Genomic DNA, 16,905 nt, shown 5'->3' on the forward strand with positions numbered 1-16,905 from the left:
TTTCATTAAGCATGCTGTGTTTATGTTTATGTTTACGTTCCTTAGCGTAACTCTTGCTAAGGCCTACTTATCTCATGTTGACATCTCTGGATATGTGATAAATATGTGCCCTTAATTGCGATCTGTATAAGTATGATTTGTGCAAGTCTAGCTCCATGTATATACCTTCAAAAAGTAATGTGTCATCCTATTATACATATGGGGTGTATTATGACTTCTGCCACCACACCTGTCATGTGATTTCAGAACCATGTCATGTTTGAGAAACTTACTATAAGGTGATTTCACAGCACACCCGCATGAACCACATTGTTGCTTCTAACAGGGACATTGCATGTAAGAATGCCCAAATATGTTAAATTTCATACGGATGAGGCTTACTATAACTTCTGCCATTACATTTTTCATGTGACTTCTGAATCAGGTCACATCACTCCCGCATTAATTACATCGCGTGTTCCTAAATAGACGATGTGTGTAATGAATGCTTAAATATGTTAATTATCAAGCATTCACTACCGCATTGAGGCATCATAACTTGTATAAAAATAAATGAATTTGTTTTCGGCATGTTTCCTCCCGTTTCAACCAGCTCGTCAGCACTCTGCTGGCGTCCGCCCTCAATTCCATTCCTGGCTTTCCCCGTTCTGCTGATTCATTCTAACAGCCGCGCGCCCCTGGCTTCCTACTACGTCATATAGTTAGCTCAGGGCGTGAGCTCGCTGTCAGTTGCAGCTGAGCCGTAGACGGAATCAGATGTCCATTCACGGACTCCAAGTAAGTCGACATCGCGCCGTCTGGCTCATTGATTGAACGGAGTACACGGCCACAATGCGTGTTAAATTAGCCGTGATTGATTTGTTTCTTGTGGTGCTTGTAAGGACTTGGTCTAGTTAGAAAATATATATGGTAATAGTCGTCTTTACTCATGAATTGGTATCAGGTTCAACCATAAAGTTATAACGCTCACGCCCCACCTTATTTGTGATAACTTGTGTTTTTTGGCATTAGGCACCTTTGGCTTTTTATTATTCTGTATATGGGGGATAACAACTACGCGCCCCAGTATAAGGGTTACAATATCTTTACACGGTAACAACGCCGGCTATTAACTAAAATATGCCGTGATACATTTGTCTTTTGCCTTTGCATTCACGGACTTGGTTTAGTATAGGATTTTACATGGCAATACCAACCACCAACTTTACTCATATATTGGTATCAGGCTATTCTCGCCCTACCATAAGTATGACAGTTTGCGCTTTTGACATTATGCACCTCCAACAATTTATTATTCGGTGTGCGTCTGATAAATATTACGCATAATTGTGACACCTTGCGCTATGGCATCAGTCACCTCCAAAACTTTAGTATCATGTGTCTGGGTGACATTACATCCTGATTTTGAACAACGCATGTTCTTCAATTTCCTCTTCCTTAATTATTCGTTTTTACACGAGTAGATGATATTGATAGAGGCGTCTTTTTTCCAAATGATTAATCTTCCTTAATCACTCAGACTCCTCTTTGCCCTTTGTCTTTTCAGTTTGTGGCGATTGTAGAGACAGCACCACTCCTCCTCCCAAATCATATCTCCGTCCCAAAGGTATGTTTTTCTCCTGTGCGCACAGGTATGTTTCCACCATTTCCAACGCAACCTGTCCAGATTTTACATCAGTTCCTCCCCTTTAATCTTTTGCAGGATTAAACTAGTATTTCAACATTTGATGTTGGCCATCTGCATTTGCGACAACAGGAATCCTTTTCCTACAATTTAAATTGGTTCCCCAGGTGAGACAATTGATGGTAATTGGGAAATTAATTATTTCCATTACATGTAACACACACATGGCCCTGACACCATATCCCTTGCGTTTACAGGTCCCCAACCCCGTCTGTCCTGATGAAGACCCAATCCGATGCGTAATAATTGGCACAATTATCCCAGGGTCGAAACGTCGACGTTACATGTCCTATGCGTCACATGCAAATCCACTTAGATAACGAGGAGACTTTGAACCCTTAAGTGGCTTATGTATTGTAAATAGGACCTTGTTTGTTGATTATTTTTATGTATTGTTCATTGTACATATTCGTTATATGTGATGTGTTTTGTGCTAAGTATCACCGTTTCACTAATTGTTTCACTACATCCTGTGTTTGTTGGTTGGATTACCCTGTAAATATTTTTGGTGTTTTTGATACATTAATTAACATCATTCTATCAAGTGACCTGGATTCTGTCCTGTTTCTTTTGGTCTGTGTGTGTCCTTGAGAATCTAACGTGTATTCAGTACCTATTAAGTTAGCCTGTTCATTTTCCGACAGAACCATTGTTTTTTGCACACATTATTTTTGTTCAAGGCATAGCCTGAAATTCTCCCAAATTTTTGTGCCTCTAGCTCCAATGCGGTTATGGCGTTCTCGGGGTCAGGGGAAGTTATGGCCAGGTCGTCCGCATAAGCCATAATTTTGGTGTTGGTGCCCTGGGTGCTGATTGCTAAGATGGCGGGATTCCTTTCAATTTGCTTGATGAATGGGTCTAGGTAAAGGGCAAATAACAGCGGGGAGCAAGGACAGCCCTGTCTGGTACCCCGTGAGATGTTAAATTGATCAGTAAGTCGCCCATTAATGGAGACACAAGCCGTTGGTTGTATATATAGAGCCTGTACCGCCTGCGTGAGTCTAGTCCCAAAACCCATCCTGCCCATGACAGCCCACAGAAATCGCCAGGAGACCCGATCAAATGCTTTTTCAGCATCTAGTAGTGTTAATGACATCGGGTCTCCTGCGGCCTGTGCTGCGTCAAACAGGGTGATGGCCCGCCTGACATGTTCCGTGGTGCCTTTTTTGGGAATAAAACCATGTTGCCATTCTGAAACTAAGGACTCGATCACAGAGGATATTCTGGATGCCAATACTTTAGAGAAGACTTTAGAGTCGCAGTTGATGAGAGTGATGGGTCTGTATGAGCTCATCTCTAGTGGGGACTTACCCTTTTTGAGGAATATAGAGATTCTAGCATTGGACCAGGAAGCAGGAGGGGAAGCCCCATTAAAGATAGATGTTACCACGTTGGTGAAAATAGATTTAATTTGGGGGGCGAAGATCTTATAGAACTCTACAGGAATACCATCCATTCCTGCGGCTTTCCCGTCTGGTAAACTAGATAAAGCTTCCATAATTTCATCCCAAGTTGGAATGAGTTCTAGTAGCTCGGCGTTATCAGAGGTAAGCTGTCTGAGATCTATCTCGCTTAGATAACTGGCTATCTCGCTTTCGAGTAGGCCAGCTGCACTGCGGTTCTCCTCAGTGTATAGCTTGGAGTAGAATTCCTGAAATCCCTTCTGTATTAAATTAGGATCATTGGTCTCATTCCCTGTAATTAGTTTGATTGCATGTATTTCACTGCTTGTGGTTTGTTGCCTGGTTTTGACGGCTAAGTGGTGCCCAATGCAATCACTGCACTCGTAATTCTTTTCCCGCTGTGCTGCCCACTTGGCTGCGGTTTTTTCCGCAAATACAGCTCCTATTTCTGCTTTAGTAAGGACTACCTCTTTTTGGGCATTTTCAATATCTTGTCCTGCCTTAACCAATAGGACCAAGTTTGTTTCTGCTCTCCTTAATTTCTCCTGAATAGCATTAATTACCAACTTCTCCTTCCTGTTTTTCCTTATTGAGAACCTCAAGGTTTCGCCCCTAACCCCCGCCTTTAGTGTGTCCCAGACAGTCGTTGTTGAGGCGGTTCCGATGTTTATTTCTAGGAATTCCTGGATCCAACCTTGCATATGTACCCTGTAGTCTGCGTTTTGTAGAAGGGCTTTCTCAAAACTCCATCTAGGTGCCTCCTTCCACTTCCCTAATCCATTGATGTTTACTATAAGAGGGTTATGATCTGACATAAAGCGGGGTGCATTGTCTATGGTACAATTGTTAAGAAGTGAAGATGAGACAAAAAAGTAGTCTAATCTAACAAGAGTGTTGTGTGGAGCCGAAAAAAATGTGTAACCAGGTTGTGAAGGATTTAAACTGGCCCAAATGTCGCTTAGCCCGTGGATCTGAATGAGGTTCACTAGTGCTTGAAATACTCGGGGTTTTCTGCCTTTGTATCTCCATTTATTGTCAATTTTCCAGTCGGAGGGCAAATGTATATTAAGGTCGCCACATAGGATAATGGGAGTGGGCCAATGGGCCAGCTCCCCTGAAACTATATTAATAATCCCTGGATCGTCGAAATTGCTGCCATACAGAGAGCAGAGGGTAAAAGGAGGGTTAGAGAAAAGGTGGCATTCAGTTATTACCCATCGGCCGAGTGGATCTGCTTTAACCCGGGGATTAGTAAGAGATAGTCTTCTATCTGCCAAAATTTCTACCCCTTTTGTCTTGGCGCCCTGCGTAGTGGCCCCCACGACTTTAAAGCCTAGTGTATCTAATAGGTGCTTCTGTGAACACTCTATGTGGGTCTCCTGAAGGCAGATTATATTGCCCCCTAGAGATCGTAGACCTTGAGCAACATTTTGCCTTTTAGAAGCATCATTCAAACCGCAAATATTAGCAGAGACAAGCCTAAGTGAATCTATCTTAGCCTTCTAGGTGTTGGAAAAAAACATTTCTCCTCTCCCAATATCTTAAAAAGTGAATACAAAAATGTATACGCGCCAAAAAGTGCCCTTGATTCTGTGCCATTACTGGTGCCCGTCCCCATCCCCCCCCCGCCCTGCCCACCCCCCCTTCTTCTGAGCAATCAGGAATAACCTGAATGATGAAAGTCAGTCATGAGGCCCGGCTGTCAGCCACGCCTAAAAACTAAATAAAGCTTTCATTCGGCTAGTGGCCCCCTTTTTTTCTTCTCTCCCTTCTTCTTTCTCTCCTTTTCTCTTTTCTCTCTTTTCCTCTTCTCCCTAAGAAAAGACTAAACAAACAGCGGAGTCAGCAATCAAAAAAAAGAAAAAAAGCCCAAAAAAAAGGGCTGCCAACTATATTAGTTTTAAGATACACTTGAAACTGCTGTCATGCTGCCATGGTCACGGCCCCTGGAAGCTTGCAAATTTATGGAAGCTGTAGAACGAGAGTAGGAATACAGAGAAGATAACAGGGGCAAGAGATTGAGCTTTTCATCTAAAGACCCTTTCTAGATTTCAGCTCGTTCAAATATTCACCAGCTTTTACTTCAGATAGAAAGAGTTTGGTCCCCCCGTTGAAAATTACTTTAAGTCTGGCAGGATTCATTAAATATACTTCGGCCCCCAGTTGCTGGAACGGAGAGATCAATTGTCTCAGGCGCCATCTCCGCTCGACTGTCTGATGGCAGAAGTCAGGTTTAGCGAAGAATAGTATACCATTGGCCCCTTTCTTAGAGTTGGGGCGGGCCTGATCGTAGATTAGCTGTCTAAGAAGAAAGTTGCCAAAATAAACCAGGAATACCCTGGGCTGTCCCCCTGTGGTGTTACCGCGGCCATGTTGCTGTCTCTGGTTGAAAGGAAAACGGTGCGCCCTCTGCACCTCGTGATCCCAGTCCCAACCCTGTTGGTCAGGGAAGGAGTCCTGCAAAAGTTTCACAATGAAGCGTCTGGGGTCATCCCCTTCCTTCCCCTCCGGAATACCAAGCAGGCGAAGATTGTTCCTGCGCTGGCGATTTTCCTGGTCCTCCATCTTCGCCATAAGGTCTACCAGGCAGGCAGTGTTGGATTCGCTCTTTTGCTTGACTGTCCCGGCTTCGGTTTCCAAATGCTCGGTGCGCGCTTCCACCATGGAAACGCGGTCGCTAATATCAGTGCAGGTTTTGTTCAGCCTTCTTATGCTTCCCTGAAGTTTCTTAGAAGCACTTTTGGCCGCACGGTTGTCGGCCCGGACCTCCTCCTGAAACTCTTTAATGGAAGCAAGGATAGAGGCGAGGGATGGTTCCGCTAGGTCTGCAGGCGGATTTTTAATGGATCCCCACTGAGTTGTACTGGGATCATCTTCGTCCAAAGGATAGGACATTTGAGAGTCTGAGTAGTCCCATTTCAGCTGGCTACGCCGCTTGTTCTTACTACTGGGTTTCTTTGATCGCTGGACCGTGCCAGTGTCCTGTTTTGAGGCCTCGCTGTCCCCTTCACTTGTGTTGGACCCGCCCTCGCCCGAAGAGGTGGGTGTACTATCGGAGACGGAGTAGAAATGGTCGGGTCCTGCTTCCGGGGTCCAGGGAGCTTGTGCGCCAGGGGGAGCCTCTAAGTGCTGTATAAAGTTGGCTGTACCCGACATCTGAATTTCAGGCGCTGTGGAATGGGTACCAGGGCTCACAGCATTAAGACCACTGCTAAGCTCCTGGGCTATGAAGGCCGGAGTTGGTGGGGTTTGTTGTATGGTTGCCCCTTTCGGGGGATTGATAGGAGGTAAGCAGAGAGAGATACCTAAGTTTATAGCCGGATCTGGGAGCTCCGCAAGGGTGCCATGGGTACCATAGGTGCCAGTGCCGGTGCCGGCGTCAGTGCATGGCATTTCCCTAGATTTGGTTTCTGCCAGGACTGTCTCTAGGTTAACCGCTAAACAAACCTCTTGTAGCGGACCAGGTACAGGTGCTAGTGCATTCAGCATGGTTGGTGAGGCCGTGGTGATACTCTCGGTGGGGGGCGCAAGGGTCTTAACATTAGCAATAGCGCCTGTGGATTGAGTTCTGGTTCCCAAAAACAATTTAGCTAGGGGGGGCTGCATAGATGTTAAGTCTTTTGTGTCTTTTGTATCTTTTACATCCTTTAAATCTTTAGGCGGCCCGCCCCCCCCAGCTCTGCCCAACAGTTTTTTGTTGCCACTAACCTCTGCTGTCTTGGTTTTGCCGCCTTTCCTGGCCCCCCGGGCGCTCATGTCGAAGTTGTAGATTTTGCTGAAAGCTGAAGCCAGAGGTGCTGTGAGCGGCAGGGTCCGGATCACGGCCGCACTAAGGCACCGATTTAGCAGAGGCAGAGGCAAAGGCAGGGAATCCGATATGCAGGTAAATATGAAAAAAGTGGCCTTGATTCTTCCCTCATTAGTAATACCAAGTCCGCGCTGTAGATGCCGTGATTCACAACCTCTCGGTGGCAGCCTCAGCGTTCTCTGTGCTCTGAGAGCTGGCATCGCATCGCGGGACGCAGGGCGGCTAGCCGATCATCCACGCGTCTAGCGTAAGCAGCCGAGCAGCGTGAGCGCTCACGGTGACTTCATCTTGCTCGGCTATTTGTATATTTTCAAATGTATTGTATTTTATTTTTGCAAAAACTGGTAGTGTTCTACATTGTTTTATTTTTCAGAAAGGGTTTCCACCCTTTTTCAACATATAAAATGGTTAGAACATACACATAATTCCTCTTCTCACAAAGAGGTATTGGATCAATTTATTCACGCCAAACTTAATTTTAATAGCTCTTTTATCACTGCTGCCAGTAATGCTCTACTAGAAATTAATGCAAGGTATTATAGTGCTTCTAACAAAGCAGGTAGGATGCTAGCCAATTATTTAAAAATTAGGAAACAGAAATCTAGGATAGAATTCATACATGATTCCTCTGGTCACAAATGATTTAATGATAAGGATATTATGTCCCCCTTTGTAGATTTCTACACTAAACTTTTCACTGAGAATACTCTGCCCTCTGAATCACACAATCCCAAGACCACAAATCTCTACGGGTGATTTTTCTCCATTGGAAGCTGAGTTTTCTCTTCCTGAGATATGTATTGCTATTTCAAGGTTCCGAAAGATAAAGCTCCAGGCCCAGACGGATTTACAGTCACATTTTATACTAAATTTTCTTTTTTAGTCCCTCATTTGCTCTCTCTTTTTCAACACATTTTATCTACAGATACCAAGGCTGGAACATTCGCAGAGACCACAATTTGTTTGATTCCCAAGACAGAGAAAGATTTAGCAGAGTGCAAGAATTACAGGCCAATTTCCCTCATTAACACAAATTGCAAAATGTTCGCAAAATGATTCGCTCTGTGCACCAATGACTTGATCCCTTCATTAATTGACATTGAACAATACGGATTTGTCAAGGGTCATAATATTTCAGATAATTCAAGCACCTTTTTAAATATTATTCACAGAGCTAATACATCTACCATTCCCGTAGCTGCAGTCACCTTGGATGCTTTTGATTGTGTTAATTGGGATTTTCGTTTCAGAGCTCTAAGTGGCACGGTTTTGGCCCCAAATTTCTACATTACATTAAAGCTATTTATTCCTTTCCCTCTACCTCTGTTTTTATTAATGATCTCCAGTAATCCTATTTTCCTCTCACTAGAGGCACCAGAGAGGGTTGCCCTCTTTCTCCATTACTATTTATTCTGGTGCTAGAACCTTTTCCAGTATCCTTAGGTCAATCCAAAACCCTTGCTGTTTTTTTCCATAAAAACTTTCATATTAAATTCACTGCATGCTGTTGATATCTTACTTTATGTTTCTGACCCGGTCACCTCTGTGCCTGAGTTCTTTTGTCTTCTGTCTCGTTATTCCTCTGTGTCCAGATATCAGCTTAATATAGACAAATCTGAAATGATGCCTTTTAACAAGTTTGGTCTTGGGCACATGTTTGGAGATACTGGTTTCATATGGAACCCCTCTAGTATTAAATGTTTAGGTATTTGTATGCTCCATACCTAACAGACACTATAAAAGCTAATATAGAAGCTATAAGAACAAAGATTATTTCTCTTTCTGCTAAGTGGTGCCCCTATATCTCTCCTGGTGGTGTACTTTAGCCACCATTAAAATGATGTTCTTGCCCATTATTCATTTTTACTTACAAATGCTCCCTCTTCGTCTTTCTCATACCTTATGTCGCTCCATTGATAGTTTGCTCTCCAAGTTTCTATGGAACAAATGTCTGACCCGAATGTCTCTGTCCAAACTCAAACAGCCTAAAACAGATGGCGGTATCAAAGTCCCAGATTTCTCATGATATCATTTACTTTTGTTCTTAAACAGATCTGTTATTCCTTAGGTTGGGTTACCCTCCCTTCTTTTCCCCTCTGGCGAGCGCTCAAACTGTCGCTCATTTCTCCTTTTTCTTTTCTTAAATTTGTCCTCATTTCCCAAAAACCCTGGCATCTGCCTTCCCCTATCTTCAACCATTCTAGTAACATTGCCAAAAAGTATGTTTCCCAGATACACCACCTTTGTCATGATCCCCCATTTGGTACAATCCTGCTATTACAATGTTGAATAAAGTCCTTAAATGGTCCTCCTGGCTGACCTTAGGCATTACTTTCATTTTCCAACTCATTTCTAACAATTAATGTATGTCCTTTGAGGAATTACGAAGACGATTTAATATTCACATAGACATAAATATTCACTGCTTCAAGATATTCTTCGCCAAAATATTTTGGCTCCCTCTCGTGTTCCTGATAAATCCCTTAGGGTTTATATCCCAATTCATGATTTTTCTACAGAAGTTAAAGCAGCCTTTATATATAAACACCTTTTTATTCACGACCCAGATAAAGCTAAAACCAAAATTGAACTTGCTTGGGAACAGGACTTTCAATCTTCTTTTCCAATTACTTTATGGAACAAGTTGTGGCAGAAAATACATTCTACTTCTCGTTCAGCCAGTACTACTCAGACCATATGTTTTTCTATAATAGATTGCTCCTAACTCCTTCCATGTTATTTAAAGTGAAAATAACAATTGTTGGTCTTGTGACTCCTCTACTGGTGATTTTCTTCATATGTATTTTTTCTGTCCTAAGCTCTCTATTTTTTGACAGCTAGTACGGCGAAACATTTCTCAATCACTTGCAGTCTCATTTCCATTTCATATAGTTAATCATTTTCTTGGTAGTTGTTCAGATCTGTGGTTAAGTGATGGGACTGGAAGGGGGTTGGCGGATCTTCTTCTGGTGGTTGCCCTCCAGGTTATTACTTACAATTGAAATTCTTTTTATAAGGTTTCTTATATGGCATTCTGGAACTTGATATGTCAGAATCATAGATTGGATACTTCGCATTCTTCTTCATTACACATGGCCTTCAAGAGAGATTTATTATGGCTTTCCCTGACTCCATACCTCTCTTGCCCCTTCCATCCTAATGCGGAAAATGTTAAAGTTACCAAACCTAAAATTCCCTTATTTTTGCTTTTTACCTTAATCCACTTATTTTCTTATTGTAGAGCCTTTGTATATCTTTAGGTCTCATATTACTTTCATTCCCTTACCATCCTCCAACATTCTTCATTACTTATATATATTTTTCCTTATCACCCTTCCCACAAAATGTATATAAAAAGTGTTACATTGCAACATTGTTTGTATATTTTATTCATGGTATCTTTATTATGTTGCATCATTGTTACAATAGGATTTTGGTATATTTTATCCTGTTCTCATTACTGATGCACATTTATATATGACTTGTATCAACATTAAGGTGCTGATTACGATGTTGGTCAGAAAGGCTCCGAACGGCATTCGGATTTTCCTAACCGTGTAGGAACATATGTTTCAACCGACAATTACGATGGAAAGGTAACCGTTCAGTCTTTCCGACTTGGTTCCGACCAGCATTCAGATACTCCGAGCCGGTCGAAGCTGAATCGTACAGGTCTATGGACCACGTTTCCGACCAACGTATTACAATATCGGATTTGGACAGTCTTTCCGAATCGGTCCTTCTGACACGAAACTGCTGTCGAAAACTGACTTTGGGGGCCCAAAGCGGGCCCCCCTTAACCCGGACGCCTCCGGCTGGGGCCTGTGGGGGTACCCCACTTTACAACCATGCACAGTGTGGCAGGCACCATGGGGTGCCCACCACAGGGTGCAAGGTTTTCCGCAACCACCCCTTTTTTTAATGGGAGCCTGTGTTGTCGGTCGGAACACAGGCTCCCATTGAAGTCAATTAGAGTCCGACCGAACGGTGTCCCGAAACATCGTAATCAGTTGGTTGGTCAGACTCCTCGAACCCGAGTCGGAAATGATTCCAACATAAGTCTGTCAGAATGCTTTCCGACCGACATCGCAATGAGGCCCTAAGTTTCTTTATATATGTTGTTGCATTTCCTTCTAATATTTTTCAATAAAGCATTTTTAAACTAAAAAAAAACAGAGGGATGCCACTATAAGCCATGATTCAAGCATATCAAGACAAGTGCACACATTCTTTAGTAAAGGGCTTATGTTTGGGAATAGAGTACGTGATGATTAGCAAATAAATCCTCTCCTGCATTGACTTATAACTCTCTGAAATAAATGACTGACTGGCAAACTTGCATAGTATATATTTGCTGTATCTATCTCTGAATGCTATCAATCTTCATTATGTTTTTATAACATTTTATTGAATTGGTTTAAATCCCACCTGAATTTACAAAGAAACTACTCAAATGCAGCAGCTGGGTTTGTTCATAAGTGTGATTCAAGCAAAGCTATCTTACTATTCATCCTATGTTACATCAACAAAGTCTATATTATTAAGAACATATTCAGAGCAAGGAGCGTTTCATTCTATTATAACACATCAACCTTCAAGTAATTGGTTGACAAAAATAGTCTTGACCGTGTAACTTCTCTTTGTATTTCAATCAAGATCTCTATATCCCTGCCCATGTCCCCAAATCTTGACAAATGTGGGAAAACTCCTGCTTGCATACACTGTCAGTCAAATCACTTTATTCGATTAATTTAAAATCATAAAAGTACAGTACACAGCTAACATACACAATAAATACAAACATTCAGACAAAGTATGTAAACAATCCTTCCTATAAAATGCATTATAGCTAAAATCACAGGCTTTTGGATTTACATAATAACAATTGGATATCTAGGCAATATTCAATGACAAATGCCTATGTTTCTTAAGCCTCAATGCAGCAACCAAGAAACACGCAATATTAAAAGTATCCCATGGAGTATTCAATGTCTGGAGATAAAGTAAGGCTGGTCTGACCTGCTTTTGGATTTACATAATAACAATTGGATATCTAGGCAATATTCAATGAAAAATGCCTATTTTTCTTAAGCCTCATAGCCGCAACCAAGAAACACGCAATATTAAAAGTATCCCATGAAGTATTCAATGTCTGGAGATAAAGTAACGCTGGTCTGACCTGCAGGAAACCCCTTTCTCTCAGGATAGGAATTAAATACTTCTTACGAATAGCAGTATAAAAGGGACAAAAGAACATAAAATGGAGGGTATCCTGGGGAGAAAAATTATCACATTGACAAGGGACCGCATTCTCAGGATTGCACCACTCCTGGAAGCTACTTAATAAATAAGGAACCAAATTAAAACGGAACCTAATTAAAAGCCAACGATGGAAGGGCTTATTTACTGTTACCAAATAGGGTTCAATACAGGTATTTGTTTTTATTAAAAAATGGGCCCTAACTAAGGGTTTATGTAACTCATGTTCTTCCCTTTCCACAGGCAATAGGTTCTTGAAGTTTGTTTTAACCCGCAACACATCCTCCTTCCGGATCTTTTCAGGAGCTTCAAATAGCTCTGGCCGCCCCAATTTAGTTAGCATACGATAACCACTTAATCTTGTTGGAGTTATCTAGATAAACACAATCTTGTAGGATCTGGTGATTCAAGGTCAATTCAGGGTTTAACCAAGATTTGAGCCAGCAGAGCAACGGGGCTGTACTCAAATTGTCAGAAATATAGCCTATCCCCAGTTCCTGATGTATCGAAAAGGTTGGAGTAGATTGTGGGACTGATAAAAGGCTGCGTAAAAATTTGTTTTCCGCTATTTGGATACCAGCCTGTTCTTTAAAGCCCCATATAGAGGAATCATAGGCCGCGATTGCCAGACACTTTGCTCTATATATTTTCAGTATGCTCTCAATCGGTCTGGCCCCCAGACGCTTTGCAAACCCCATTAGACCTAGGGAGGATTGAGTGATAGAATTCTTTTTAATTTTCTGTTGGGGTATCCAAGAAGACCTAGCGTCAAAAACAACCCCTAAATAAGTAAAGGAAGAGACCGAAGTCACTTCCAGCCCATTACAATAAAAAGAATGGGTTTTTCTTGCTCTATGACCAGATGACAAAATATGAGACTTTCCAATGTTTCCTGCCAAGTCCAGCGACTGCATGTGGGCCCCAAAGGCATCTAAGAGCCACTGGAGACCCACCGCCATACGTGCTAGAAGAACAGCGTCATCCGCATATAGGAGGACCGGGATAGAACAATCTCCTACACGCGGGATATCCAAAGACGCCGCCAAAAGTGACTTGTCTAGGTCATTGATGTAAAGAATGAAAAGCAAAGGCGCCAGGCTACACCCCTGACGGACGCCTCTGGCTGATTTGAATGAACTTGAACATTTACCATCCTGTGAGATCCTGACCGAAGCAGTAAGATCTTGATGAAGATCTGCCAAAAGTACACTAAAGATGGGTCAAGACCTTTATCCATCAGAATATTCCACAGCTTTGACCTGTTGACCAGGTCAAATGCTGAGGATAGGTCCATAAATGCCATCCTTAAACAGCCTTCTTTTGCCACAGTATATTTACTGATTAATAGGGACAAATTGAGGCACTGGTCAATGGTGCTTCTACCTTTTCTGCACCCATATTGTAAGACAGAAATAATATTCTTCTCGGTTGCCCATTCCTGAATTTTGGTTAAAATCACTTTTCCTAAAATCTTCACAGAAGAGGCAATCAGGGATATTGGTCTATAACACCGTGGGTCCCCTCTCTGATCCTTTTTAAAAATCGGAATGATAATCGATCGGGACCATGATACAGGAAACCCTAAAATACCAGAGACATTAAAAACATTTGCCAACATTTTTGCCCAAAATTTGGGTTCACTTTTATAAAGATCTGCCGGAACACAGTCAGGGCCTGGGCCTTATCACTAGTGGTCTCCCTGATTGCTTTCTCCACTTCCTCTTCAAGAAAGGCAAGTGGGGCTAGGGCTTGATCAAATAATGGTCTAAATAACAAGTCCTGAGCCTCTGTAGAGGCATAGATTGCCTTAAAATGAGACAACCATTGAGCCTCTGTGATGTTACATTCCTGAATCTCATTATCCATACCAGAGAAGAAGGGGGTGTTAATAATTTCCCAAAATTTCGAACTGTCCCTTAGAACTTCTGCTGATAACAACGCATGCCATGCCTCAGCCTTGATTTCTGCTTTCCAGCTATTAATAACCATCTTATACTGTTTCCGCAAGTCAGCAATTAGAACCCTATCACTGGGTAAAGGTTTCAATGCTAGATTAAGGGATCAGTGAGCACGTGAGCATTTATCATCAAACCATTTTAAGCCGCGTGACGCTCTTTGTTTGGAATTAACTGTTAAGTCGCTAGCTATTTGATTACAGATACTCTCAAAGGCTCTGAAAATAGCATTCTGCGGCCTCAAGGGGTCAGCACATATTAGGATGTTCCCTTTGCTTTTCTCACACAGGTCTGTGAAAAAAGTATCCGGCATGACTTTAGACCATCTGAGCCTTCTCCCCTGATCACAGGTGGTCACACTACTGGGAGTAGAGCGCCTACTGCCAAAGGCCAATAGACCACAGCTTTTGTCTAATTCCAGAATTACAGGGTTATGGTCACTAAAAGGCGATTCCCTGGCATTATAGAAAACTACTTTATGTAATAACATAGGAGACAGAAAAATATAATCAATAATGGTATCTCTGGCTGTAGATCTGAACGTAGGGCACCGCTCAAAGTTATTAGCAAAACCGGGTTCAAAAAGGTCAACTTCAGACAAGAGAGACTCTAAGCCCTCCCCCCGCTCTGAATGTTCAAAATGGGGGGTGGTTGCAAAATTATAACCAAAATCATCTTCAATTTGGCAGTGCGAATCTCAAGGATGTATATTAAAATCACCCATAAGCACAACATGGTACAAAGTGGTTTGCATTACCCTGTAATTTTCTAAAAAAAAGTTTTAAAATACTCAAATGTTGATTCCTGAAATCATTCTAACCAGAATTATAAAAATTCACAAGAAGTATCTTGGGGTAGTTTGGGGAACATATTTCTACTGCCAGGCAATTAAAGGAGTCTATGTCAATCCTTTTTGTAGAACCCCTTAATTTCAGGGACAAAAGTAATATAAGACCACCTTTTGCTCTTCCTGCCGGAGTAGCTCGAGCTGGTAGGAAATAGGAACTAAAACCACCCAACCAAGAATTATCCCCCCTGTCCCAAGTTTCCTGAAAGGCAATTATATCAAATGTTTTTATGAATTCTAGCCAGTTAGGGTCATCTCTTTTACTTATGCCCGCAATGTTCCAGCTAATAATTCTACAATTGATTGAATTTACGTCTCCAGTATCCTCTCAAACATGATTATTGTGAGACATTTCAGATAGACAGATTTCACTCCCAGTATCGGTGCCCGCCAAATCATTAGGGCTAGATACAAATGAGCTAACCTCTTTCACCAAAAGTCAATCATTCAACTCCAACTGGCTTAATGGGTAGAATCTATTTGACAATGGTAATCCCTCCTCCTTAGGTCCTATCCACACACCCGTGATATTAGGAGACGAGGCTCCAACCCCACACATACTTGCAGGGCTAGAGACAATGCTTGGGGGTCGGAGCGGGTGCAACAATGGGTTGGAGGTATTGTTGGCCTTTAAACTATTAGAAGGATAACCTGTACTTGTTGGTGGATAAAAGTAACCCAGCGGGACAGCCCTTATGCCACCCCCATTTAGGTCGGTAGCATCCCAAAACAATCTGTCCGCTATATCTGGTTTATTAAAGTTGACTATAATACAGTCGCCAGAAATTTGTTTGGGATGATTACCCACCCAGGACACCCGTCTAGCCAAAATAATATGATCTGAGATCTCAGAGAGACCTGAACAATAGTGATTACACCAATTTTTTGTTTTGCGCAGCAAACCAAATGTTGACTCATTTTCTGGACAAACTAAGGAGGGAACCCCAACAAGAACAGCAACCAAAGAAGTAGCTTCTGGGGGGAGGTTGATCCTATTGTTGTTATAAGGTAAGGAGTTCTTATGATGTTCAGGATTCCCCCTAGGGGCTGTAGACAACCCTCTTGATTGCATTGTAACGGTACAGGGGATAACATTAGAATCCCTTTGGCTCAAAATATGGGGGACACCCAACCTATCCCATGAATTCAACATAACACCTCCCCCCCACCGAGGATGGCAACAAGTAACTCAATTGGTTATTCCCTCTAATAGTTGGTCTAGTTGCTGCTGAAGCCGCAACAATATTATCTTCCGTGGAGCGCGATTTTTCTCTCTAACGGGAATCCATGATAGTATCTACGTGTTTACATTTCTTTTTTAAATCAGCCACACAGGAGTTTATAGTGTCAATTATGTTCTTAGCAATAGTAGTCAATATTATTTCAAATCTGGAGCTAAAGATATCCTCAATAAGGGACCGCAAAGTCTGTTGAATGGACTCAACAATTCCCTGGAAGGACTTGGAGGTACTATTCTTGGGGCCCCTAGAGCGCTTTATAGCTTTTTTGTTAGAGCATTTTACTCCTGTAGTCCCCTCCAAGGGGGCCCTTTCTGGGTTACCACGTGCCAAAGTATAAGCCCTCTGTGGGCTAGCCACACCATCTATACCGGCCGTAACAAGGGGTGAAGTGTCACTCTTTAAATTAGGGTCATTAATCAATACCACAGGGTCCAGAGGTACGGGGCAGATGCCAAGGAAACTGTCGCCACAATCCCTTCCCCAGGGGCTTCACTTGTGTCCAAACCTAACTCCTTTTCCGCTTTTGCTATTTCTTTGTTCAGGGCACCCACGGCCGAAGTCAGGTAAGAAATAATAGACGGTGACTTTCTGGGTATTTTAGCTTTTAGACCCCTCTTGTCTGAGTTATCCAGATATTTGCGCTTACCCATCAGGACTCGTTAGAGGGGTGGCCCAACCCAGACTCCTTCGGACTCCGACGGGCGTGGA

General features: G+C 42.4%; 1 long non-coding RNA gene across 1 annotated transcript; it reads left to right on the plus strand.

The window, feature by feature from the left end:
- The first annotated feature begins 735 nt into the window (after positions 1-735).
- LOC146798960 (uncharacterized) lies at positions 736-2,172 on the plus strand. The gene is made up of 4 exons (XR_014969218.1): positions 736-777; positions 1,547-1,606; positions 1,703-1,791; positions 1,882-2,172. It is a non-coding gene; the product is annotated as an uncharacterized LOC146798960 (long non-coding RNA).
- Positions 2,173-16,905: the final 14,733 nt, after the last annotated feature.

The sequence above is a fragment of the Triturus cristatus genome, chromosome 9 (assembly GCF_964204655.1).
Source record: "Triturus cristatus chromosome 9, aTriCri1.1, whole genome shotgun sequence".
In the NCBI taxonomy this organism is placed as follows: domain Eukaryota; kingdom Metazoa; phylum Chordata; class Amphibia; order Caudata; family Salamandridae; genus Triturus; species Triturus cristatus.